The sequence below is a fragment of the Ciconia boyciana genome, chromosome 1 (genome assembly GCF_034638445.1).
Source record: "Ciconia boyciana chromosome 1, ASM3463844v1, whole genome shotgun sequence".
NCBI lineage: Eukaryota > Metazoa > Chordata > Aves > Ciconiiformes > Ciconiidae > Ciconia > Ciconia boyciana.
Genome location: NC_132934.1, coordinates 97,642,551 through 97,669,363, shown reverse-complemented (window position 1 = coordinate 97,669,363; position 26,813 = coordinate 97,642,551). Strand labels below are relative to the sequence as shown.

Genomic DNA, 26,813 nt, shown 5'->3' with positions numbered 1-26,813 from the left:
TCCATTACTGTATTTTATTAACATACCTGCTATTGGGGTATAAGAGAGGGAAAGCACAGTCAAGACAAGTAAGTGGGCATGAAATTCTAAGACTGGGAGATGGTTGGGTTTTATTAATTTAATTTAAAAGAAAATTACTAAAGCCATTAATTTTAAGATATTTCCTATGTTGTACCTTAAAAAGACAAAGTTTGGCTTTATTCTCTGTTGGTGCACGTCATCTCTTATACCAGTGCAAAATGCTTCCCACCCGCATGGTAGAACCATCTTCAAACTTCATACTGGGAAAAGAATTACAGAAATGTAGTGCAATAATGGTGATTTTGGCCCCAAATATGAGGCGACTCATTTCTATCTGCAATATTCTTTTGTTAGTTCACTGAAAGGAAAATTTAGTAGACTCAGCAGACTTTGAGCACAGCACATATGTATATACACAGTTTCTATGAGGTCATGTATGTACAAAGTGGGAGACAGAAGGGAATCAAGCTTGCTCACCAATCCTGTCAATGTTATTTCAAATAAATCAGAGCAAGCAAATTTCAGAGCACTGAAGCAATTCAGAAAACACAGCAACAATGAAATCCTTAACAAAGCATCTTTAACTAAAATGAAAATGGTAATTTTTCCATTTGCTTTATTAAAAAAACCAATGCATCAAAAATGTTTATTTTTGTTAGGCAACTATTTCTACTTCTTTGGATCTAATGAATTATTAGTTTGCAGTTACTTATTTATTCAGAGAAGTACAAGTCTGCCCTCTAGTGACTAAAATATGCAAATTGAGTGATATTAAAGCAGTATCTCCCCTCCGCCCCCCCTTTGAGCATTAAGACATTTGAATCCTGATGTTTCCTGCTTGTAAGATAAGGTAGGACAGACAAAAAAGCATGTAAGAAGGCTGGATTCACACCATAAAGATAAGTTGACTAGTGGAGTTCATTAAACTTGTTCTCGTCAAGAACAAGATTAAGCCCGTTCGATTTGGTTTTCTTTGGCACCATAGAAGCCACATGGTTTGCTAGAGGAAGGCAATAAACAACAAGCCTGAATCTTACAGAAAGGTCTTGGGCTGCATGGAATGTCAAAGACATGCAAATTGCTCTAGGTAAGACAGAGACAGTAAATGAGGCAAAAATAATAATAAAAGAAAAAACAAAAACCCCAAACATACATACAACAAATAAATCAACCCCACAAATAAACCCTGCCAACCTGCAAGTGAGGTTTGCTCTTTTTTAGGATCTGAAAGGAAACACACAAATTCAAACACTAAAAAAGGAGATCAGAGGAACTGCATTTTCAAAGGGAGTGTACATTTGATTTGAGGTTGAATCAATTGGGGAAAAGGAAATTACCTCTTCTCAAATTATAACTATGTATTGCAAAAGCAAACATTTGGCATCCTTAAGTTACAGGTTAAGGCCAAGAATGTTAAAGCACTATTGGATGAGTCATTTCTTCAGGAGTCCTGCAGAAGATTACTGAGGAAATGGTTCCTGAACCCTGATCCTCTTAAAGATCCTCCTCATGTGATGGAATACACCTGGAAGGCTGAAAAGCCACCCTAGGAATGGAAACAAACACCTCCACCCGTGTTGTCAGATTTGACACCTTTATACCTCGTTGTTTGGTATTTGGGGAACTAGTCTTTCATGCCTCCAAATCATATTCTATGTTCAACTCAGGCACACAAATACGGAAAGTTAGATGGTATGATCATCCCATTAGCATGTCGCAAATTCTTGAAATCCAGTGGTTTCTGCTTTCCTTCAGAAGAAAAGATGACAAGGCTCATAGCTGCAGAGGAACGTTTAAAAACATAAGTTGCACGCATGGGAATTAAAAACTACAAAGTTGAAAAAGCATCCTTGTCCAACTTCATTAAAAAGAAGGACATATAGGTAAGCAACCACTGTTCTTGGATGCCTGTTTTTTTGCATTGGAGTTGGTTTTTGGTTTTTTGTTTTTTTGTTTTTTGTTTTTTTTTTTTCCAATGGTTGGAATTGGCCCTGTGCTAGAACGAGAAGGTTCAGCTGCCCACTGTAACATTCAGAATTTAGGATGAAGCTGTAGTACAGCTTACAAGCCATAGTCATGATTGCACCCCAACCCATTTGTAATAATCTAGGCCGTTGAAACTGCCCTCCTCATCTGCTGAGGAAGGACCAACGCATATCAAAGGATGACATGGAAACTCCTGGCCTCCTGCTATAGTAAAGTGTCAGGCATGAAGCAAACTCCCTGGCCAGAGTTCGATGGAACCATGAAGATATTTACAGAAAAACAATGGGAAGTGATCAGATTTCACTTCTGTAATCTCAGGACCTGGGGGAGAAATTTTCAAGCCTCCTATTTGGTATACAATATACAAAGTATATATATAAGATTATTTACTATATACATGTTGTTTATATTTTATATATATACACACACATATAACCTGAACAAACAAGAGACTGCAAAAGAAGGAAATTTAAGCATTCTGCAAAATTTGTTATACTGCTACTTTATACTCCACAAGACACTTCTTTTGTTAAATTGTCCAGTCCTCCTATGTGCAACAGCAACCTACATTTAAAGAAAACAAACACTGATGTCTCATTAATTCTGCAAACAGTAGTAACGAGGGACATTTCAACTCCAGCATAGACACACACGTACCCCTTTATTATTCTGAACAATACTAATTTCAAAATCTCATCTGGATTTCTTTAACTGCATACATTTTAACTGGATTGTCCCAAATTAAAAACTTTGCACTGCCAAACTGCTATTTACTATACAAAATGGAGAAAGTATAAATGCACAAAATTGCATTAGGAGTAAACATCCTTTCCCTAAGTACACACTCCTAAAAGGAGAGATGTAAAACTGTCATTTTCTGACTCAGCAGATAATCTCCCTGTCAGCGCTCACTTTAACGACAGAAAGAGTTTTATTAGTTCTTAGTCCTATTACCACTGCCGAGCCAACAGAACGACAAGCGGATAAACAGATCGCAGCCTCAGCTCTGCGTCACCAAAGCTACCCGCCAGGTTTTGTCTGCAAGACCAGTTTCTGTGCATGTGACCTGTTTCCCTTTCTCCCACACTCAGCCCAACAGGATAACAGAGCTGCCAGACAAGGTAGAATCAGGCCTAAAATTAACTTTATCAAGCACGGTAAAACCCCAGGAAGAACCCAATTAACTCCGCTACGCCAAGCTGCGTTGAGCAGGACAAACAATGCACATTCCTATCATTCTTCCAGCTTTTGCATTTAGCAGATTTGTCACAGAAACCCTACAGCTAGCCTGCAGCCTGACAAGCCTTTTTCATATGACATCGCTGGATTTACCAGGAATTCCTGAGCACTCTCCTCCATCTCCCACTGGCATGCTTCCTGAGTCAGTCCACACACCAGCCACTTTCAAGCCACGTTTCTAGTTTTGCAGAAACGTTTCAGTGGAACGGACAGACGTACAGACAGGTGTGCAAAATTGCTGCAGCACTCCTATGTCTGGAACTAGAACCACACCATTTAATAAGCTAAAGTAACTCTGACCCTAGATGGTTAGTTCTTGGGAGTACAATTTATCTTTCGAGGCTCATTTGTCCTTTGTTCAGCTCAACAGGATCCATATCCTTATCAATTCTCTTTTAATGCCAAAAATAAATTGGAAAAGCATGAATATGCCCTCATAACAGAAGGAAAGAAATAAAATTAATGATAAAATCTTCTCCATTGTTTTTAAATCATCTGACAGACTTTATAAAAAAAATTAGAGCTCTTTTACAAGAGACTGGAAAACAGTACAATGAAGAGAAAAATTATGACTATTAATTCTTCTTAATCCTACAGAACACTATTAAATACTGAATGATGATGCATGAGGGAGAAAAAGGAAGTATCAAAAAAATTTTGTTAAATTCTCTCACTCAACAAAATCTTGAAGCAAAAAAAAAACCCACCCCAAAAACACCAAACCAAAAAAACCCCACCCCATAAACCACAGTGCAGCAAAATACTCCTCCACACTAAAATACCTTTTCCTACATTGCAGCTGTCAGTTTCAAAAACCAATTAGAGTGGCTACTTCAATTTTCACACCTTGTGATCAACCAGTTTATAGAAGAGGGTCTAAATAATGGGCCCAGATATTAAACATATATACACACACACCTGCAATTTAGTATTAAGAAATTATTTTGCCCCCAACATGCTGTTCCAGCATCAGCCAACAGCTTTGCAGTCTCTTATTTCCTAGTGTACAAAAATAAATAAAATCTCAGAAGTGTTGCCCTAACAGTTATCTTCAAGTTTTATTGGATAGACTTCCCAGAGAAGCCCTAAAGTGAGGGGGGGGGGGAGGGGAAGTGAAAAATTTAGATGTTAGGCACTCTGAGAACCTGGAAAAGCACAGAAATATGTATGAAATAAATTGCAGGAAAAAATATTTTTCCTAGTTGGTTTAGGCAAGACTTGTTTTTCACGAGCTCTACATTTACCCACATTGTTGTGTATATTTAGAAGACTGTGTGCATACCCTATATCAGGCTTTCTATTAAAGCCAGTAGCTATACACACTGAGAGCAGCAGCATTAACCCACCCACAAAAAGGTTACAATCAAGGTAAATGGCAGGAAAAGAAAAACGATCCTTTTCCAAACGTATCTGGTGTGTTTGTATCCATATACATTTCCAGTATATCAGCTCTGACAGAGCCAATGGTCTTACTAAAGAACACCACCCAAGCAAGATTTCTGATCCAAACTAATTTGAAGGAAAGTAGGGACTCTCACAGTGAGGCTGCCTTCTTCACAACCCCTCTCCAGTCTGATTTTGTCTCAACATGGGAGGCAGTGCATTTAAATGAAGGAAATAAAGATATTCTAAGTATGATCACAAGTCCAGAGAGATGTGTTTAAAAACAGACTTACAAAAGTTTTAGAATAAAGCTGTTTTTTTAAAGGTAAAAAAATAATCCTAGTTGCTTTTCCTGTTTCATCTCAAGAATACAACATTAAAACTATACCACAGTACCAAGTTTTACACACAGATTACATAAACTTGCTATAAATGTATAGATTTGCAGTGCTCTGCAATCTTTGATAATTTTCATCCAAGTGCCTTCAGTTACATTTTCAGTCCCTCCCTTCCTCTTCAGGTCCATAGAAATTATGCAGAAGAGGTAACAGCTCAACTCTGAAGGCAGCCCTCACATAAATTTGGATGCAATAAAAAGGAGGTGTACTGGGATGGGACCATCATCATACTGTGGATCAAGTGGAGCTTTGCTGGCAAGAAGCCAGGTAGCCCATATGCCTATGTAGGGTCTCATGGCTTTCCCAAAAGCTTTTCCTATTTAGATCCATGAAAATGGACCTGTTTGGATGCTGCTCAGTGACGGCACCCACCCCTTTGAGGAGCCAGCTGTATGAGGAAAACCTTCCTACACAGGAATCCTCAAGAAAGCGTACTCTCTCAGTAGGCACCACTCCACAGTCTTCCCCAAATTCTACATCTTAATTAGGGAAATTTGTTATGTTTAGTGCTGTAGGTCATAATGGGTTTTTCCTGTAAAAATCAAGAGACCACGTGAGACTGGACACGGCGCTGGAGGTGTTGAGAAGGTTTTACTCCAGTATCTATCTAGCTGTCACCCCAGGATGTCCATTCTATTCCAGCTTTCTGGAAAACAAGGGACAACACTGGTTAACGCCTCTGCGAAGAGTCCCAGTAATGCAGTAATAAGGAGCATTAGGTGTCAGCTAGGGATTATTATTCTCCATTGCCAAACCACATATTTGTTTCTGTACTATACAATAGAAAGCGGCTTTAAATTCGCTGCAGGAGTAGCCTTTTATGATGTAACAAATTCAATGATGATTAGTTACCCAAAATTTGTTTCACCATAACAGTGAGTGGTCAGTTACAAATCGCTTGAAAAACAATTTAAACTTACAAAGGATAAAAAAAAAATCCACTTTTTTTTTTAAAAAAATGCTGATGTCTCGGGTCCTTAATTGCTTTGTGCAATCACTCGGAGATTTATTTTAATATGTAATTACAGAAAGCATCTATATAAGTACTTTCTGCCCTCCTCATAAAAGGCATTTACAGATACCACAGGGCTGTTTCTTAAACAGTATTAACTGGAAGGCTGACAGAGAACTGAAGCAACCTGAATGGGCTGAAGGACAATGTTTTTTTCCCCCTCCATCAATACCACACACAGACCAACTCAACCACTGTCATCCATCAGTCCTGCACCTCTTCCTTAGCATGAGTTCCAACGCCATGAGCATCCCCAGCGTATTAAAGAAAACCACCCCACATAATCATGACTGCCTTGGGAGATCAATGCAGTGGCTAGTCACGACCCTGACAACAATTTTAGTAATTATTGCATTTTTATTAACTGTTTCAGAAAAGCTACTTTGTAAAGTCTATGAGGCAGTACCTTTATCTCAATTTCGCCTGTTCAGTAAAGATTTCATTACTCTGAAATAGAGTCAAGCTACTTAGGATGGGATGCTGTTGCCTGAAAACAGGCCTTCAGTGCCTGTGAGCACATGAGAAGTGCTGGAGTACCCAAGACCTCCCCAGGGGCTGGCAGATATGCCAGTGGACCCCCAGCAGATGCCCACCCTTCTGGAGCAGTAACTGGAGGCCAGGCGGACCACCTGGATGGCCAATCGATACCCTGGGTGCACAAAAATGAACGCCACCCTTCACAGCAGTGCATTTACACCCTGCCTCCCCCTCCTTTGGTCACCAACTTGTGAGCGCTTACACTTGGGCTCCATTTCAAATGCACAAGTAATCCCTGAGGTCAACAGAAGGGAGCTTCGGTGGAGAAGTTATGCCTAAGTGTAAATATTCTCAAGATCAAGACTTAAGAGCTGTGGCCCTTTGAGCCCTGACTCGTTACACCACTCCGCTTGACCTTGTGCGACTTTGGTGAGATGGGCTGCACACAGAAGTCTCTGTCACACAAGCTAGAATTTTTGTGCAGAATCTGACTTTCAGCAGAAGGTGTAAACCAATTAGAATAAAAATTATTAGTAGTATTATGAAACGGATAAAGACCATGGGATGAAGAACATATTCATTTTGTCTTGAAAAACAAAATAATAATTAGGAGAGCAAATTCTTTGTTCTGCCACAGCCTCTTATTTGAGGGCAGAAAGGCAGGGAAAACTGGCTATAAAATTCCAGATTTCACAGAGGCTGCCCCAGAAGCAGAGGAGAGTCACAGGGGAGCACAGCACACTCTTAAATATCACACCTTGGTGCATAGCTGAGAGATATGCAGAACCCAAAACACAGCATGCTAGGAGTTGCCTAAAGGCAACTCCAACAGGGACAAGCTCCCAAGTAGTTCCAAAAATGCATCAGGAGAAACTACCTTTGCTCTACGTGCTGCTCTGGGGCAAAGCACAGGCAGCTAACTGCACAGCTGGACAAGTTGTTATCACTGCAGTTAAAATGGGAACCAATTAATTTTTCTTTAGACCTACATCTATGAAACTTTCACTGAAGGAGATGAGCCTGCACATTAACACCAGACTTAGCCATGAAGGCTCTTTGGTGATTTTATACTGAAGAATGGTATTTCTGTCTTAAGATGATGCGGTAATACTCAAATCCTTTTCCTAACAGCACATTTTTAAGTTACAGTGTGTTCTAAGGACATCGCATGGCAATGCACTTGTATCATCTCATAATTAACTGTAATTACTATACGATCATTTCCAGACTTAAATGTAGTTAACCATTAACCTGTATTTGTAGACTGTATTTGCTGAACAGCATGGTATGTTCCTTCATTCCCCAATGCTATGTAATCATGCAGTTATAGACCTTATCAGAGTGGTCAACTAAAACAGTTTTTGCGGGGGTGGCAGTAAAGGCCACAGATATCTATTTATTTTGTAAACATTTTTAAATAAAAAATGCTGGGTTTTTTTATAAAACTTTGTCAGGAAACAAAATAAATGAACAATTGGACTGCTAATTTTCATGCTTCCTGGACAAACCCCCTCAAACCTCCAGTTTCAGTTCTTGTGCCCATACCAGCATAGGAGAAAGTGGCATCAAGACAACTCTTCAAGCTTCCAGCTGTATTTCCTTACTATGCCTGATCTGTATATGTACATGTCCGTGAGACAAAAAAAAACCCCAAACAACCAAACCCCATACTTTGAGTCTCCAACATAGTATAAATATAATTCAGTTAATACATTCATTATTATGGAAGAAACAACATATTTGTAAAGCTTTTGCAGTACGATTCAGCTGTTGTGGAAAAAAATAATACAACAATACAGCGTAAAGAACACTATTCAGCATTTATTACCCATTCTAGCAGTACCGATAGTCATCTTTGGCATTGTGCTGTTGACTGCAGAACTGTTGCATAGACAAAATTATGCATATTGAATCTAGGGTTGTTTTTTGTTGTTGTTTGGGTTTGGTTTTGTTTTGGTGGTTTTTTTGAAATTAATAACACTTAACAGGTTTGTGCAATCACATCTATGGAACTTGCTCTGTATTTTATCACAAACTGAGGTATTACAGACCAACTGTAATACCAACTTTAAAGAAAGTGCTTGATGCAGAAATATACCACAAGATAAACTGAGATGACCTGTCAATCACACAGATGTAATGGCTATTATATTCAAATAAATATCAAGTACTGTATTTGAAGTCTGTTTTGCTGCTCCTTTACATTTGAGAGGGAATAACAGAAATGATTTAGAAATTCAGAATACGTATCAACAAGTTATCATCAGGACTCCACTTCCACACAGGATCTGCTGCGGCCCATCTCAGGCTGTAAAAGCCCTGCTACAAACAGTTCATCTCTTTGGAAACTCAATCTACAACTTTTAACTGCTTGAGGAAGACTCCTGGCTGCCAGCTTGGCCAGTGTGAGGTGTTACTTTGAGGTCTCTAGCACCACCTTATGCAGAGTTTCTGCTGCAACCTCAGTTTAGGGAACCAAGCTTTATTAAATAAACACAGATTCTTTATCCTCCTTACTGCATATGCAAAAGTCAAATGTGTCATCTTGTCCAGCATGACGGATTGGCACAACCCATAAGTAGATTGTTTAGTTGCAAGTTACCTGGAAATACTATGCTGGAAAGGAGACAAACTGAGATTATGACTGACTTCAAAGCATTCTCAATAAACCAGTGAAATTAGCACCATTATCATCCTAAAATGAGGTATTAGTACTAACAACTGCTATTTAAGTATTTCAGTCTCTTTTCCCATAGGTTTCCTGTTCTGAAGGCCAGGAAGGGTAAAGAAGATGGTAGGAGTTTGGTCACCCTGGCTGGGGAGGACTTCTTGTGCACCATAGGGTGGCCTAGGCAGTTGCTACACAATGCACTGCAACAGGCTTTTACGCCAAATCCAATTCTCAGCAGTACAAAAAGCATTCATCTTAAAGCAGCTTTGGGAGGATGAGGAAATCTAATCCTAGAGGGAACCCCCGTGCCCACATACAATAGAAATCCCACCCACACCAAAACAATTTTCTGGATGCACATCAAAGAACATATCCTCTTCAGAACGAACGTTAAATACACCCCTCTCATAACTGTGTCAATATTGGCACTAGGAAATGAAACCTGACTTCTAAAACTGATGCTGGGAAAGACTCCAGTTGTCAGAAACTTCATGAAAGTGCTAGTGCAATGTTACCTGCACTTCAGCTGATAGTAATACAGGTACAGACCTTTGCAAAATACAAGGTTAAGGCATGAAAATATCCTGAGTTTTTGCAGGACCAATTAAAAGTTTTAGGAGCTCTTGTTTTAAGACACATTAAGTTTACAGTTACCTAATCCAATACATAAATGAAAAAGGCAAACTTCTTCAAAGACATGTGCAAACAGCCCTCAACAGAATTTCAAGTTTACAATTAAATCTTACTTCATAATCAAATGCTTGTATTTGAGAGGAATACTGTTGGAAGTGGGTAAGAAATATCTGAAGCTTTCTTAATAACTTCTTAATCCTAAATCCAGTAACTTGTGTAAGTAAAACTGCTGTACAACCTTGTCTCAAACAAAATTATCCTCCTAATTCAAAAAAGTTTCTCAGACTCTGAAGGAGTTTGTTTTGTGGTTTGTTCCCCCCCCCCCCAAATAAACACAATGCAACCCTCATTATCTGTCTCAGCCCGACCATTCTCGGTACTCCCTTCCCTGGGTCTTTGCACAACAAGACATAACATTACAAAGTACGTCAATTGACCATTCTGAAAATTTACTACGCTAAGGGTTGGAACAAAGAAATACCAAAGGGACTGGCTATTCTATCACCACATGATAGTCAATGAACAAGAAGCAGAAAGTAGGCAGGCAAGCACACAGAGTCACATGAGGTAAAGGTCTGCAGAGGGACGACAGCACCTTGCTCAGCCTTCTCCCGGCTGCTGCCAGTGCTGCTGTTTGATTCAGTTCAGCCACTTGAGAGAGGAAGTTGAACATAAAATATAGCACCATCACTTGTGCTCCTGACTGCTGCAGCAGTCCAACTAATTCCTGAAATGCCAGATGCCCTCACAGCTGATAACCTGTACATATCCCAGCACATCACTCAGGGCCCAGGAGAATGAGAAGAGGGACCTGGCAGAGGCTGGGGGAGATAGGACCTGCACACATGCACACACATGAATGCCTCTCCCTTTGCATAGTTCTAAATAAAATTAAGCCGCTCGTGTCATTTCCACTGCCAGATTAGCTCAAGCATGGTAAATTTCCAATTCAGCTCATTCACCTCACTTTGATCCATGCTACATGCTGCTTTCTATTCCTATCTACAACCATCACTGACAGCAGCAGGAAAAGTAGCATAAATCCAACAATAAAACACTTTTAAGAGTGAGAAGTTAATGGGAACTACAGGATTAGGGTTTTTTTTTTTCCTTTCCTTTAATATTTTTTAAATTTTATTAGTCTGATATTAACATGCTGCAGCATAATTACTACTAACAATTTTATTTCTCTTGCTGCACATAAGAGATTAAACCACTGAATTCAGACAAACCAAGTAAGTTTAAAGAGATGGTGATCAGCTACCTCCTTAGCCTTGCTCCTGAACCTTCCTCCTTGACCTTTCAATTAAGCAAGGCAAGGGATCTCCTTAGAGCTATGGCTTTTAAGTAAATAGATAAAAACACAGAAATCTCAGAAAGCAAGTTAAACAGAACATGTAGTGTAACAAATAAAGTAATGAAGCAGCAGTAAGAAGGACGGAAATAATCTAAGCAAATGCCAATAATCAGTTTCCTTATACCGGTATTTCCCATCAGTTTTATCATACTTAATTTACAAATCATTAGTCTAGTTTTAAATTATGGGTCATGCAGTTTCCCTTTAGACTAGTATGAAATTGCTATAGCATGGCTTCTAAACTTACAAATCCCAAAGCATGGCATCTCAGGGCAGAAACAAAGGTGGGAAAGAAGGGAAGGATGCCTATGCATTTATGTCAAGGTACACGTATTTTGAAAGTGAGAGAGCAAGCAAGAGATAGGGGATGTTTGCATATCTATGAAGAACTGTATGTATTACATACACGTCCTACATGCATAAACAGAAAGTAACTGAAAGTCCCACATAACAGCTACTTTTATATCATGTCTGACACATCCAAAGAACTAAACCCCAACATGCTGCTGCGTAGATATAACCCTCAAAAGGGACATAGGTTTGGGTCAAGAAAATTCTAGCCCTGGTTTGCAAAGACTCAACTTAATCCAGAATTGCATTTTTGGAAGCTGATTCAGAAGGGGTTTTGGACTTATCAACAGGTCTTATGTATTTAAGAGAGAAAAGGGAAAACTTTAGCTGAAGAAAACTTCCAAACATGATAGAAACGGAAAGGCTGGTACGCCTGACCCTTACTTAAAAGTAGATATACACTCTTTAATGTGTATTAAGTTTAAAAACAGGACTAGCAGTATGCTTACAATGAACACTGAGGCACTCAAACATTACAACTTCAAATAATAATATAAAATCTTCACAGATCAAGCCATAGTTCAGGGCCAAGTCTCATCTCTATGGGATTCTTGGCTGGCAAAAAATATCATCAGCCATGTGCACTATTGTTTTATCCAGCACATATTTTGCATCAGGAACTGGTCATATTTAACAGCAACTAATGATTCCCTATTACAGTTCAGAAATAAAAATGGGTATCAGAGAAACACATGGAGCAACAACAGTACCACCTCATCATTTAATTACCTTGATAAAGTGACTATATGCTTAGTACACACATTGGCAAATACATGTTCATGAAACTGAAGCATTGTTCATGCTGTTTCTAAACGACAGGAAGATTATTTAATCCTGAGCATCACAGAGTGAGTGGACCCTCTGAGTATACAGTGAAATCTGTAGGGAGTTTGTGGAAATTCTACCTGGGCCTTAATTTCAATATAGTCTGTTCAAATTTTTTCCAGCCTAACAGGATTCATCCATCCATCTACAAGACACAAAGAAGAGGCAAAGATAGTGTTATGTTGCTGTTGGTTTGGGTGGGGGGTTTTGTGGGTTGGTGTTTTTTTTTTTTTTTGAAACCTTGCAAAATAAGAGCTGTAACAGCAGAGCTTGACATAAAACCAGGTATTACTTGTAGCACTACTTGTTGACTAGACAACTTGTAAAATTAGCTTCTTCATGTGTTCATTGCCTCAATAAATCCACCCTGACCTTAAGGAGGTCTGGACTTTTGTTTTGCAAATGCTTTCAAAGTACATAGCAACAAACCTCACAAATTAGTGATTTCTAGAGGTGTATTATCCACTAACTACTTGAACTCAAACTGAAAAGCATGTTAACACTTCCTTCAGTTGCGAGATATATAACCTGTTTATTTCGGTGCATCTCATTCAGTACAGACCAAGAACAGCCCTCTCCTTCCCATACCAGCTCTTCACCTCCACAGCTTTTTTTTCCGCTCTGAGTTTACCTACCAGCAGACTGAAGGAGTCATCTAGTGGCCACAGATAATTCCTGCAGCCTCACCAGCTTCTGCAGTCCGGCTGTCAGGGCAAGACGCAAGATTTTTGAACCCTTAAAGCACATGCAGCACTGACAGGAGTCTGCTGGCAGGGCTTCAGCTGAACCGTGATACAGTCCTAGCAGCCATGTTGATGATGTTCCATGTTCATGATGTTCCATGTTCATGTTCCCTATCATGCCCAAAGTGTTAGTTTCCCAGTTCTGGCCCACATCAAGGCCAAATTCAAGTTCTGTCCTTCTTAAACACGCTTGGGAGTAGACACGGCTGTGTTGTTTCTAACCCATATGTACCTCACGGTTCCTCTTCAGAGGCAAAGAGGTTTTCTGAATAATGCCGCTACACATGCAAAGCACCAGTTCAAGAGAGTTTTGCTCACCGATTAAAGAGCAAAGCAGCAGCACATCAAGCTAACTGATCTTACTCTGTTCCCATCCCTCCTCCACCACAGACTTGCTGCATAGGCTTGGACAAACCGCCTAAGTATTTAGGCAAGGTATCTCAGTCATGGAATAATCTGCCTAATAACATGCAAAACTCAGTAAGAACTGCAATATGTTAAACAGGTATTCAAAGTATGATTTAAAACAACACTTTGATAAACAGTATTAATAGCTATAAAAAGTGTATTAAGCTTCATAAAAATTTGTAATGCTTTATCTGTTCTCTGTTCAACACCTCCAGTCAGGTAAGCTCCAGAAATTTAAGGCACTATAATTTTATTTGAAAACCTCAAATATTCATCCCTCAGATGAATGGTCATTTCAACTACATTAGAAATAAAAAAGTGAAAAATCAGTACTGATTTTTCACATAAACACCTTAGTTTGAAATGAACTCCGATTCTGATCAATTTTTGTTACTCAGTGTTAATTTGTGTCACCTGTTGAGTAACTGAACTGCAGGCACCTGACCAAAGAGCAAGATTGTCTTAAGTTTCTTTTTGTTTCTAGAAATCACTTTGCTGCAACACTAATGCCAGGCTCTGGAAGAAAGTGTTGCTACTCTTCTTTCATAGAGTAGAGATTGCAATTTACATCTTCTCTTTTCAAGTGCTTGCACTGTTGCTCAGAGGTGAGTCTAATGCAGTGAGCATCAGGTGCTAGATACCCCAACACACACACTTTTCTAACACACACACACTACCTATGCAGTTTAACTTCTATAACTTAGTCTTAGCAGCAATAGCCCGCCCCCAAATCAGGAGCTATAGGTTCTTCAGACCTCTTGTGGACGAGCCAAAAGACTTCCTTAAAATTCATACTCAACCTCCCTGTGACTCAGAGCCTCTATCTGCCTCAGTCACCTCAGTGAGAAAGGTGTCACCCAGCTTTCTTCATCAATCCTATAAATCACTTGGATAATTCAAGTGAAAAGTGCTATAAAAGTGCAAATTATCATTATGGTATTGTCAAGGAGCTCTGACCTATTTCAAGCTGCAGCTGAGGTGGAAAATGGTGGTACGACAACTATACCAACAGGCGAAAGAAAGAAAAAGGGAGCCTTGCAAGCTTTAATGTCAGAGTTAAATAGAGAAGGTTCCTTCAAAATGGTATGGCACGAGCAGCAGCTAAGTGATGTTTAAAGCTAGTATTTAGCTCAGCCGCCCTCTGATCTCAGCAGGCAACACCTCCACCTTGCTTGTTCACAGGTCTAGCAAATTAAGTATTGGTCAGATCTGCCTTACATGGAGGACCTGGAGAAAAACTGGCTCTAAAGGACATTTATTTCTGTAAGGTGGGGGACACCTTACCCTTTTAGGTCAGTAGATCACCAAGAGCTGTTTCTTGCCACTCACTGCTCAGGGGCCCAGTCACGGAGGTGTCTGGAAGTTAGAAAACAGTTCTGCAGCAAGCAGAGGTTTGCACAAGCACACTCCAGATCTATTTTTCTAGTTTTAAAACATGCCTAATCTGTATTTTCAATAAAAATAATATTGATATTCTGCAGTCTTAACTGGCCAACATCATACGAAGGGTAAGGCCACCCCCTTCTCTTAAGACTTTCACACAAACTTAACCCATTCTAATTTTATTTCTTTATTTTATTTATGTATTTTACATGTAAGATCCTGTTTGGAAAGCGCAATGAAAGAGCATGTGCACTGCTGGTCTAGAACAGCATGCCAAAAAATTTCACTGATGAAATGAGCAGTAGACAATAGTAGAGACCTACTGATTTATACCGTGCTAGGCCAAGTCACATTGCCCTGTCTTACACCATGCTTTCTGTGAACTGCAAGAGTGCAGGAAGAGCAGTAACAGTCACTCAAGCCCACTTTGTCCCGCTATTACAAGAAAGATGCACACGCTTTTTATATTACACACATAAACACGTATGTCTGTATGTGTATGTATTTGTACACTTTTTTGCAGGTTCATGAAAGATAAAAACAAACACCACACACTAGGCTGATGTGCAAAGTAGCCATGCAGAAGAAAAATACTGGCAGAGTGGAATAAAAAGACAAGAAATTGCAAAATACCACAGCCACTCTTAAAATATCTACTTAGCTTTGTGCACTGAAATTAAAACATGAAGCTCCTTCTGGAGCTTCAACTACTTCTTAATATGCAGATCAGCCAAAGCACAGCTGTACTTTGTTAGTGCTGCAAATACCTGGGTTGATAGACTTCCTTTTGATAAAGGGTTTATTGTATTGATCAGGCTTTTAAGACCCCAGAAGACAGACATAATTTGTCTTTCCTAAAGGTCTTGCCACAGACTGCCTGGGAACTTTGGTTAGCTGGGTAGTTGCTCCCCCCCACCCCGAAATGTTTCACAAAGGGAGCATATTATACTAATCTTCCAGAGATGGCACAATTTTACAGAATTATTTCCAGGTATAATTCAAGGAGTCTGACCATCTTAAAACTAACACATTACTGACTGAAGCCTAAGCATCTCAAGACGGCCTCTCTTTGCACCTTAATTACTCAGCAGAAATCAGCTAAACAGTATCAGTCAACTGAAGATGCTTTTCTCTAAGGGCCCTGCCCTCCTATCACTCCCCAGCTTCCTGACCTGCAGGACAAGCTGAAATGCCTCTCTCAGAACTGCCAGGAGCAAAGGATTTATCTGCTTTCATGTACATTTGTCAACCCATACTGCAGAAAATTTAATCAGAAGCAACAGTATAAATTCCTGATAATATTTAAAATACATTCACTTATTCTGAAAGCTCAGCTGGAAAGTACCTCTTTTTCCTCTGCCTAACCACCACTTCACCAATGCAGCAATTTGGATTCCTTGTCTCACCAGAGGTCCACCAGAGAGCAGATGTCCATATGTGCAGCGAACATTTCCATGTGGAGATTCAGAATTCACAGAGCTTAGTGGAACCTGCCAGAGACTCAGTCAAGACATTCAGTGACAGCCCAGCATCTAATTCAGAAAGCCTTTATCACAGTCTTATTCCTGTGTTCACTTTGAATAAACCATGAACAACAACATAGATGGGAAGGCCTCAGTTGTGTTATTAGGATGTGTCATAGCCTTTTTCAAATGAGGCCTGGCTAGCTAGCTGTGTTCTTGCAGCCTTGAAGGGGGAGGAAATAACTTAAATCTAGTAACGCTTTATTGGCCCTGACTACCAAGAACCTGCTTCTTGAGTGAGTTCCACCAACACGGGAGGTATTACTGCTGACTGAGATTTTGTCAATGCACATAGGCCCACATGGAATTTGCTTGCAGTTTTACCCAAGAAACTTCCAGGTGTTTACAAACCCAGTTGCTACTTCTAAGTTACTCCATACACTAACAAGCTTCAAGGGGCACCATCAGTCACAAAAAGAAAGTAATTTAGCCAAGTATGGAACACTTGTAGCTACATTACTATCATTTTAAACTTTAAAAACATACATTCTTGTAGCCAGCCGGGAACAGGAAAACTCAATTAAATTATTTTCACTTGTCTTACAGACAGTTTCACTTTTCAATTAGTTTGGGAAACAAAACCATTTGCTTGAACATCTGCATAAAGACATTCCTTCAATTTGAAGGTATTTTAACCTCCTGATATCATAAAAAACACTTCACCTTACAGTAGTGATCTAACAGATGAAAGGGGAGGGATCCATTTTGAGTAGCTTTACTCCGCAGTGGATCCTCCACATCTTTAGTTAAAATGCACAAGTTTTTCCAGTAGCATCTTTTGGGACTGCTTTTGAAAAAAATGTCCTCTGTGAAGCATTATCCCTCATTACAAAAAACATGTCCCGCCATACTCAAGTTTCACGTCTGAAAAGTCTCAGATGCTGCCAGGGTTTCAACTCAGGTTAGCTGGCCATAAGGGAAGACTATGTCCCAAGGCAGCGCACCACACCAGCTCCCTCCACAGCTGTGACAGCGCTTCCCAGTGAGGCTCTCCCAGTATCATCCCAGACAGAAGTCCATGGAGAACGCTGCTGCCATTACACCATGTCCATGCGGAGGGTGGACACAACACTGTTAGAAGGTGCTGCAACAGGGGCAGTAACTCCACATCCTCACCAGCAGAAGCTGTATACTTAACAGAACCATGGTCATGGCCCAGCTGCATCAACTCTCGAGGTGTTAGGTCCCTTGTATTTTGCTGTAATTTGCCTAACAAAGAAACCATTATTCTTGTGATTTACTCTCATTAACTAGCTTCTCCACTTACAGGAAGGAAGGACACTTATTTTTCCCTCCAAAAGAAAGATATAATCAAACCAAACTGCCAATTTTTTTTTTTTTTTAAATGCTTGGGATTCTAGGTAGTTCTTTCAATCCTTCTGGCTTTATAAAAGCCAACTGAATTTCATGCTGTGTAAGCTTGACTGGAACATTTAAATAAGTTTTCTTTCTCATCCTGAAACTATCATTCCTTTTGTTCCTCTCCCACAAATACAATTTTTGTTTTGTATAAAGTTTTCATTGAACAGCATCTTTTCGTAGCTTAAGGTACTCTAAAGTATTACCCAAAAATCTGAAGAGTCAATGTGTCACATTTTGCTATGGGTTTTCAGTTTACTTTGGTAGGGCAAGGGAAGGAGTAGAGATGGTATTTTCAACTCTTAACTCTACTATCTGAACAACTTCCAAGAAAAGCAAACATCGATCCTTTAATCCCTTGTCAAAATCCACTAGCACAGATTTCTGTACTTGCACAGAGTCTCACAGAGGGTAACAAGGCCCTGAACAAATGCACGGGTCTACACTAGCAAATCTCAAAATCGGATCTTTATCTTGGGATGTAACATTTGACTATCCTAGCCAAAACACAGCCCCAGGGAATTCATGTAGAAGTATTTATTGCTGCTTTTTGCCAGCACCTAACACACATAACAAAAGCTTGAAAACCACTAACAAAAACTTCCTGAACTCCACAAATCACACACAAGCAACAACAATCACCCTGCTATTTAAAAAACAAATTAAAAATATTATAGTACTGGCCACAGATACGTACTCTTCTTACAGGCCATTGGAGAAGCTACCTTCCCTTTTAGAGAAATTCCGCCACCAGTCAAAAATCTGAGTAACTGATGATATGAACAACTTACAGCACCAACTCCAGACTTAAATTTAGCCAGCACCTTGAATCTGTAGTAAACTGGTAGTCTGCATCCAGACGGGGGTACCTTGCTAAAATCACTTACCAAACACACTCACTGAAAGTCCCATGCAACTTTTAAGAACAGCCCGACATGTAGCATACTATGCTGGGTCACACGAAGGAAAGCTATGCAAGGCAGCGCCTACTTCAGAAAGGATCACAGGAGAAAGATAAAAGCAACATCACAATTAAGACATGTTATCTTCAGCATCAGTAACTAACCGATGCTATCTGGACTGGAAACTATCCAGACTGCAAAATCACATTTGAAAGATGCATATATGTCCCCAGTAGAAGAAATATTGACAATAGTGGTCTATTTCTGGAGATACATCCTCCTTCTCTTGCATTTTACTTAGCCTGCCCTTAAGGCTCTAGCTTGACAAGCAGTAAGATAGCATAAGCTGGCTCTGAAGCCAAAAGCAGTCCTGTCCCCTGTCCTGCTTCTACTCCCCATGGTCCTGGACCCCTTTTTTGGGGCAACAGAGCTGTTCAGTTCTCCGGTCTGATTCATGACACAATATCTATTCCACCCAATGGTGGTCAGTTCTATCTTTAGTGGACAGAAAAAGTTAAGTTAATAAAAAACATTAATTTTAGCTATGATCAGTCCTCCAGTCCAGTTCATTACACAACTGCAAAAACACTAGCATGGCCCCATGGGGTAGGATGCAAATGTCTGAGGCTGGGACTGTTTGTTTCAGTGACAGTGTTGCCATTTAAACATGGTGCTTCACTATTACCTCTGTCAAATAAGTCTTATTCACTTCTTTGTCAGGGAGCTGTAGTTCAAATAACATACTGTATCTTCTATCTGTGTTGAAGGTGGGGTCAGCATTACACATGTAGTAAACTGAAGGTGAAAAAAGAGTGTGGGAGCCATACCCTTCACTCTTCTCTTCATGCCTACAAATAGAGAGCACTTATTAATAACCATGCGATCTCTCCAACAAGGAAGGCTCCAACTTGCAGACAGAACTTCCCATCCCCCTTCAGTGCACTCCAAAATAAATTAACAAATTTCCACAATTTAACAGAAGATCAGGTTGCCAAAATGTGACAGAAGTAGCAAATGCTTTGATCCTAGCTGTCAGCAAGGCTGGCAAATCAGTTATAAGCACAAAATTTAGAGCCACTGGTAGGAACCCTTGACTCTTCTGATACAGGTTGGGTTTTTTACAGCAGCCTCCTATCAATCAGAATGAAAATTCTGAAAATAAGTACAAAATGAGTAAAACAGCACAGAGTCCAGCAGCTGTTGGGCTTGATGTTTAACATCAGGCCTGTGTTCTCAGTGCTGCAGAGTTTCTCTACTGGCAGAATGTGAGTAAAAAGATAGTAACTTTGGCAAATAAGAGTTGGGTACTTGGGCCCACATGGGAAATATATTTGCATCTATAGGATAAGCACATTTCTCACACATTTCTTGTGGAAACATTAGCATTTAGAATTATCTTTAGAATCAACACACTGAGGCAAATGGGCATGCATCATCTTTCTAACATACTGATATGAACAGCACATAAAATATCTTTAACCACGGTTTTATCCCTCAGAGTAATGACATAACACAGGGCTAATTTCTTGATCACAACTCTATAGCAAGAAGTAGATTTAGCAGCAATGAACTTACAGATTGCATGGAGGCAAAACCATGCAGTGTAGTATACCCAGCACCCGCAACCAAATACAAAAGATGCAGGGCCATACATGACTGCAAGTTTTATTATTACTTCCTATACAATGCTCTTCCACCACTACCACAGACAGGCCACAGACTGGGCAATAAAAGCCGTTTGTTATTTTTCTTTTGATCTTACACATTTATCTACAAAGCTGTTCAATTACAAGTGGCCCAGTAATACAACACACTCTTAAGAAAATACGCTCCTACTTGCCCCACAACTGAAAGAACCAGTGCTAGTTTTCACCAAGGAAACAAGGAAAGTCAATCATACCCAAAAATGTTACCACAAATCAAACCCCAGTTTCTAATTTACCATACCTCTCTCATTTTCCATCAAAACGCATCAAACTTTGAAATCGAAGTTTCCCCGGAACTGCTTTCAGCACAGCTACTGAGGGCCTTTACTGTAAGAGAAGCATCCCCCACTCCCACAACTAATCAAAGACTAGATTTGTTTCATTTTATAGCAGAACCAATAAATTCAACTCGGCATCACAAAAAACAGCTACTCAAAGCGTGCACTCTGGTCTGGAGCAAGAGCACAAGCAATTCTGGTCAGGCCTCAGACCGTGGGACACATCACATCTCTCACGATCCCGAACAAGATCCTTGATTTCTTCTTATTGTCCCTTGTCACCTGGGGAGCAGCTCACACCTGTGGTGGTGCCCTGTAGCTGCAACAGCAGCATCTAACACCCAGCTGGCCCACCACAGCTACGCTTTTTGAGTGGCTTCTTATGAGGAGCCTTCTGCAAAATCACTGACAGTACCACAGTCAGAATGAACAAAGTCATCCCATTAGTCTGACTGTTAACAGGCAGTAATGAGAAGGCAGCAAAAGAAGAATACTACAACACAAAGTAAGTGGCAACTTGCCACCAGTTATGGATTAATTATTTTAGAGCTCCATTAGAAGGTATACAGGGAATGATGCTCACCTGTTTAAAAAGCCGAAAGTTGGTAACAAACCTGTGGTATTTACATTCTTCACTCCATAAAGAAAAATAACGTTTAAAAAACTAAATTTAAAAAAAATCGCAACAACGTAAGACGACACATTTCTACACAAGTTGCCTGTTCATTGCAACCAAGATATTCTTCCAAACAATCTGCTTTCTCTCAACCAACCTGGCTTCCATCCTGAGGTATGCTCGGCAACTGTAAAAAGAATTTTGGTTTCTTCCTTTCTGTTTTTCCCTGTGTATAATTTTATTTTCACACATTATAAAATCATGTCATTCCCTCATATACATCACATTATTCTAGATCCACAGTTATTACTAAATCACTGTCAAGTCTTTCTGGCATTATTCAATTAATCTAAAAGTTCTGAAACTACCTATCTGAGTGTTTTTTCTATCGTAAGTTGTTTGGAGTGAACCCTACGTTTATCATCTGTCCTTTACGGCTATATTTGTGCCGTATCTGTCTACGCTTTTCAATGAAAGAAAAACAAAATTTACACACTTTAAACTTTCATTGACTACAGTTCTTTGCTACAGCAAAACCCCTCATTTCCTGAGTATACTCCATTACGGTATCAGTAGGAGCAAAACCATCTAACCAGAGATCATAACAACATTAATTGTTCATTTCTGGTTACTGAGCTGGGGTAGGTTGTGACTCTTGGTTCCACCTCCAACAACTCCCTGGACCGACGCGATGTAAAACCGGCACTCACCTCCTTCGCCTTCCACGGTCACAGAGCTGGCACAGAAATGTTTTCGGTGCAGCAGTCTACCATTCTGCCTACAGCTCTGGTTCGCTGCAACAGAACAAAATCACCATGATACTGCTTTTCCAGCTTGGCGTCTTAGCCTGTCAGAAGAAAAAGCCTGCAGCCACCCATAAAAATTAACTCCAGACCGATGAAAATAACTCTTTCAGGGGAGGAGTAACAGCGTCTTGAGGAAAATGAAAAGCAGGAAGCTGATCTCAGCAGCGCGGGGCGCACGGACGGGGCGGAGCGGAGGCACGGAGCGAGGAAAAGTGGAGCAGAGACTCGCCGCGTATAGCTCGGTTTTGGCAGTATGGCCAAATACCGCCGCATTACTGAAATACCAGCGTTAGGGCTAACAGGCGCCGACAACACCCCCCTCCCCACACACACACGGGCGCCCCCCCCGCCGCGCGGGCCGACGTCAGCGGCGGCGCGCGCCCCGCGCAGCGGCACTCACCGCGCAGGTAGCCAGCCCTGCGCAAGCGGGCGCCCGCCCAGGCCGCCGGCCCCCGGCCCCGAAGTGCCCGCGGACGCTCCTCCGCTCGCCCCGGCCCGGGCGAGGGCTGCCCGCGGGCGCCGCGCTGCTGAGCCCGCTTTCACGCGTGAGCCCGTTTGAAAAGGCACGTCCTGCAGGACGGATTCAACGCTCCTGCTCTTGCAGCTGGAGGAAACTCTTACTGCGCGTTAACAACAACAGATGACGGTATCTTCTGAAAGCCCGAACTGCCATGTTTTGTGCGTAACTAACTTCCTTTGGTGAAGTTCTAACAAAAAGGAGAGGGGGGATTCTTTAGGAAAAGAGCTTCAAGAACCCCAAGGCTTTTCAGGCTACAATTCAAACCGGCACCAAGCTGGGCTCGCACTCGGTAACAGCATCTCCCAGCCTGTATGAACCTTCTCCCGCAAAGGCACATGCTAGCTCCGGCAAGGCCCCCCGTCCCGGGGGACGGCAGGCCACGGGAGCTGGCTCCCCTCAGGAGGGCCAGTTCTGCTCCCGCAGTGCAGGACTGCCCCGCTTGCCCTCCTGGCCTCTGCAGGAGTCGGGCCACATCTGCCGCTTGCCATGCTGTCCCCAGTTCCTCAGGAGTGCCGTTTGTTTGTATCATTAGGACGGCATTGCAAAACCCACATAAAACAGAGTGATACCTAACGTTCTAAATAAACGTGAGCTTGGAAAACAAAGTGTCGAGGTAACGCCGAAAAGATACAAGCCAAGGTGGACTGACTACCATGGGAGCCATCAGCTGTTGTTTCAAAAGAAGAATTAAAACCCGTAAGGGGAAACAGCATGTCAGTGGTTCTTCCTAACACTCACACAGCCAGGATCTGATCCATACCTCTCAGCCAAAAGCAGGCAATCCCTGTGCGTTTATGGTTTTTCTAAATGAGACTGTGGAGATAGCCACGCACAGTATTCCTTCTTAGACACTTGTCTTGCTCTCTTTCAGGTCTGAATGTTTTGCCTCATTAGCTTTGCACAGCAAGACCTGCAGGTATTTTGCACTGGGTGGTACAGAGGGACACAGGACCCAAACAAAACAGTAACTCAGTTTAAGCCAAGTTCTTACACTTTTGAAAATCCTGTCTGATGTCTTCTACACTACTACTGACAGGAGAAGGGAAAAGAGAAGCAAGGTGGCCAACCAATTTTACCTTTACCACTTCTTTCATATATTTTCTCTTGTCTGCTCAATACAGGAACCTGTAGCATGTCTTTAACTCACATTTGGAAGATCCCATTCCAGAAGATTATGAAACCCAGCAGCTTTTAACAAAGCATTTAATGACTCCTTTGAAATTCACTGTGCCTTCTTCACTTTTTGACACTGTTTCAAAGTATGTCTGCAGTCAAATCCAGACTGAGCTGGAGACATAATCACACCTCTCTCCCTACCTCTCTGCAGAGCCTCATGGCCTTTGCTTCCAAGAGCAGACAGGACTGGACCCGTGCCTTTGTCTTCAGCCTTCCCAGTTCACAGCCCACCTTTGGTGACTGCAGTTACATTAACTCCTCAGGCTGTAAGTTGAAGGTCACTGATGCAGACATACATCCCTATCTACAGCTACTCTGAAGGGTAGTCAGCTCCGACCGAGTGGATGCAAAGCCTCATTACAGCAGTATCTTCAGGTGCTTCAGCAACACCAGCAGAGCCACAAGGAGACTAAAGGCAGCCTAAATCTCAGCATGCAGGCTAGGCCAGCCAGTGTATGAGCAGCAACATGCCAGATCCTGTCCACCTTAATCTCAGTGCCATTTCTGCACTAGTGTCCATGTAGTTCTGCAGCTTTATCCCTTTTCATTCATGTACTGAGACACTCTAGATTCACTCTCAGGAGAACTTACTCGTTCTTTTTGGGGAAACTATTAGCACTGAAGTGACATACAGTTGCTTCCTTACTAAGAAAACATATAGTTTAAAGACAGAACTATATTGGAACTGGGAATGCAATTTATACACTCAGCTGAACAGATTTAGTGAGTATTAAAACCAAGAATCCACAAAACCTGCATGGGATATTGTGCTGGCAGTGGTGTGTGGACCAACAGCAGGCAAGGTTAAAATACAGGTAGGAGCTCAACTTTAGAGAAACAGCAAAGATATTCCCAAACCTTTTCCGATATAATAACTGTTACATAAATGCCTGGGCTTCTCTTCAAATCAAAACCAACATCTGTACAGCATCACTCACAGCTCTGAGTCCACCACACCAGAGATAAATGAGGTCACAAGCCCACCTCCAATCCCAGGATTATTCTGTGTATTTCAGAGAAGCTGTTTCCTTCCTGCTTTATAGAAGAGAGATGCTACAGCACTGAGTACTGGTTTTCCCCTGCTATTCAAATTGATAACTCAGTTTTGAAAGGGCACTTCTCAGTTCTCACAAATACCGGCCAGATATGCTGTTGCTACAGTGTACTAGCCTCCTTCCTCCTCTCTACTTCTTCAGTTCAAGTACACATGTACACCAGTGAGAGTGTTTCATTAGATACAGAAGAGCGATCTCTGGCACTCTTGACATGACAACCAAAGACAATTTATTCCAGCAACCTAGAGAACAACAGAAGCACTTTAAAAAAAAGTATTCTTAGCTAGTAAATAAAAATCATTAGCCAATTTATGAGGTTGACTAAAATCACTTAAGGCATATCTTTAACTTCACCAATGCACACCTTCAACAACAAAGGCACATCTTTAACTTCAGTCTATCTTGACTTAGTAACAAACTAAAATGCTCTCATACATATTTTTAAGTAACTTGCTATTATTTATTTTGCAAACAATTTTTTTTATAAGTGTTCTGAAAGACCCTGCTCTATGAGCCCCACTTCAGTCTTTTACTATTGAAAGCACTTCATCCTTAAGATGACAAGTCATACAAAGAAAAAGTTGGAGAAACACTGGCTAAAGTATTGCATTGTTTTCAGTACAAAAAGCTCCATTTCTTTAACCTTGACTTTCTACACAAGAAAATTCCTTGAGAAACTAGAGTAGCATCTGCTTGTACTTCAAATAATTATTCTGTGCTTCTTTGCCCCTCCCAAGTTTCCTTGACTGAGGTCATCAAAATAACAAGTACATTTTAAAAATCAAAGTTTACCATTTGTAGGATTTCAGGGGCAGGACTGTGAAAGTCATTATTAGGCAACCATTCTTCTCAAAGCGAAACAGTTTGTGCTTAACACTACCAAAGAGTTAGACTTCTGTCATTATCTTTGCTGGCCAGTGTTATTGCCCTGTCCAGAGGTCTCTGACTTCAGTATAGATACAGCGTTAGATCAGCAGTTTTTACACTGCAGTCGTTATTTCCTATGGGTCTGCAAAAGTAACTAAGAAGATTAGGCCATTTTTGGTAGGCTTACATTCATTTTTCAAGCATCCATATCATCTACAGGACACTTTTTTTAGTGTTTTTAAAGTAATAAAAAAAAGTTGAAAACCCACTACTTTAAATTGTGTCATCTTTTTTCTTGCAGGGAGAATACAAATTTTTTGAAAGCTTGAAAATGGTCATGAAAAGGGATCATCTAACGTATAATCATCCTTTAGCTACTAGACAAGATAAAAACCTACCTCAGAAAGAAGACATAAAGTAGGAAGTAGCAAGCACCTACAAGTGTACGCACTCCTGTGCTTTAAACTCATTCACATACACTTAAAAGTCCAGGCACTTCCAATCAAGTAGTTTTTCTGTACTGTTTTAACATTAACTTGAAATTTTTGTATTGCTTAAACTACAGTTGTCAAATTTCATTTATATGTGACAATTTCTGACCTCTTATCCCCTACATTAAAGGCAGGTGGAGATTAGGCACCAAATTGTCTCTATATTTATCTGAAAAAAGCCAACCCGGAGGTAGTTTCATCAGAAATTTACTCACTCCATCAGTCCATCTATCTTCTCCTGAACTTACATGACAGGATGACTTCTCCTGGCTTGTTACTCTGGTACTTTATGAGCATTAAAGTTACTTGGAAAGTGACCAAGATGGGGAAGACCTGGTGAAAGAAGATACAAAGGGAAAAAGTAACACTGATGAATCTTGCATGGTTGAAAGCTTTCTCCTGCTAACCAGCAAGGAAATGTAACAGCAAACAATCAAGGAAACAAACAAACATTTTGAGAGCATAATTAAAACACTCCAAAACTTAACCTGGAAGTGACTGTCAGTGAAGACATACAAACAATTCCCCTATCAAATTTACAATAACAGTCTACTATTGTAATCTTGCCTCCTATAAATTCACAGAAGAATTGCGCTCACATATACATACAGAGTTTGTGGCAATATC

The 26,813-nt window shown here is 40.7% G+C and overlaps 1 protein-coding gene across 21 annotated transcripts in view; it reads right to left on the bottom strand.

Moving 5' to 3' along the window:
- BBX (BBX high mobility group box domain containing) overlaps window positions 1-26,813 on the bottom strand; it is a 146,293-nt gene that overhangs the window by 88,606 nt on the left and 30,874 nt on the right. For 6 of the 21 annotated variants that reach the window (XM_072884440.1, XM_072884446.1, XM_072884438.1 and 3 more), the window contains one exon: window positions 26,435-26,519. The exons of 11 other annotated variants lie outside the window; for them this stretch is intronic. The gene's annotated coding sequence lies outside the window, so the exon portion shown is untranslated. Of the gene's footprint in view, window positions 1-21,981; window positions 22,066-26,401; window positions 26,520-26,813 lie in introns of all 21 variants that reach the window. 4 more of the 21 variants (XM_072884467.1, XM_072884475.1, XM_072884505.1 and 1 more) reach the window with 3 other exon arrangements.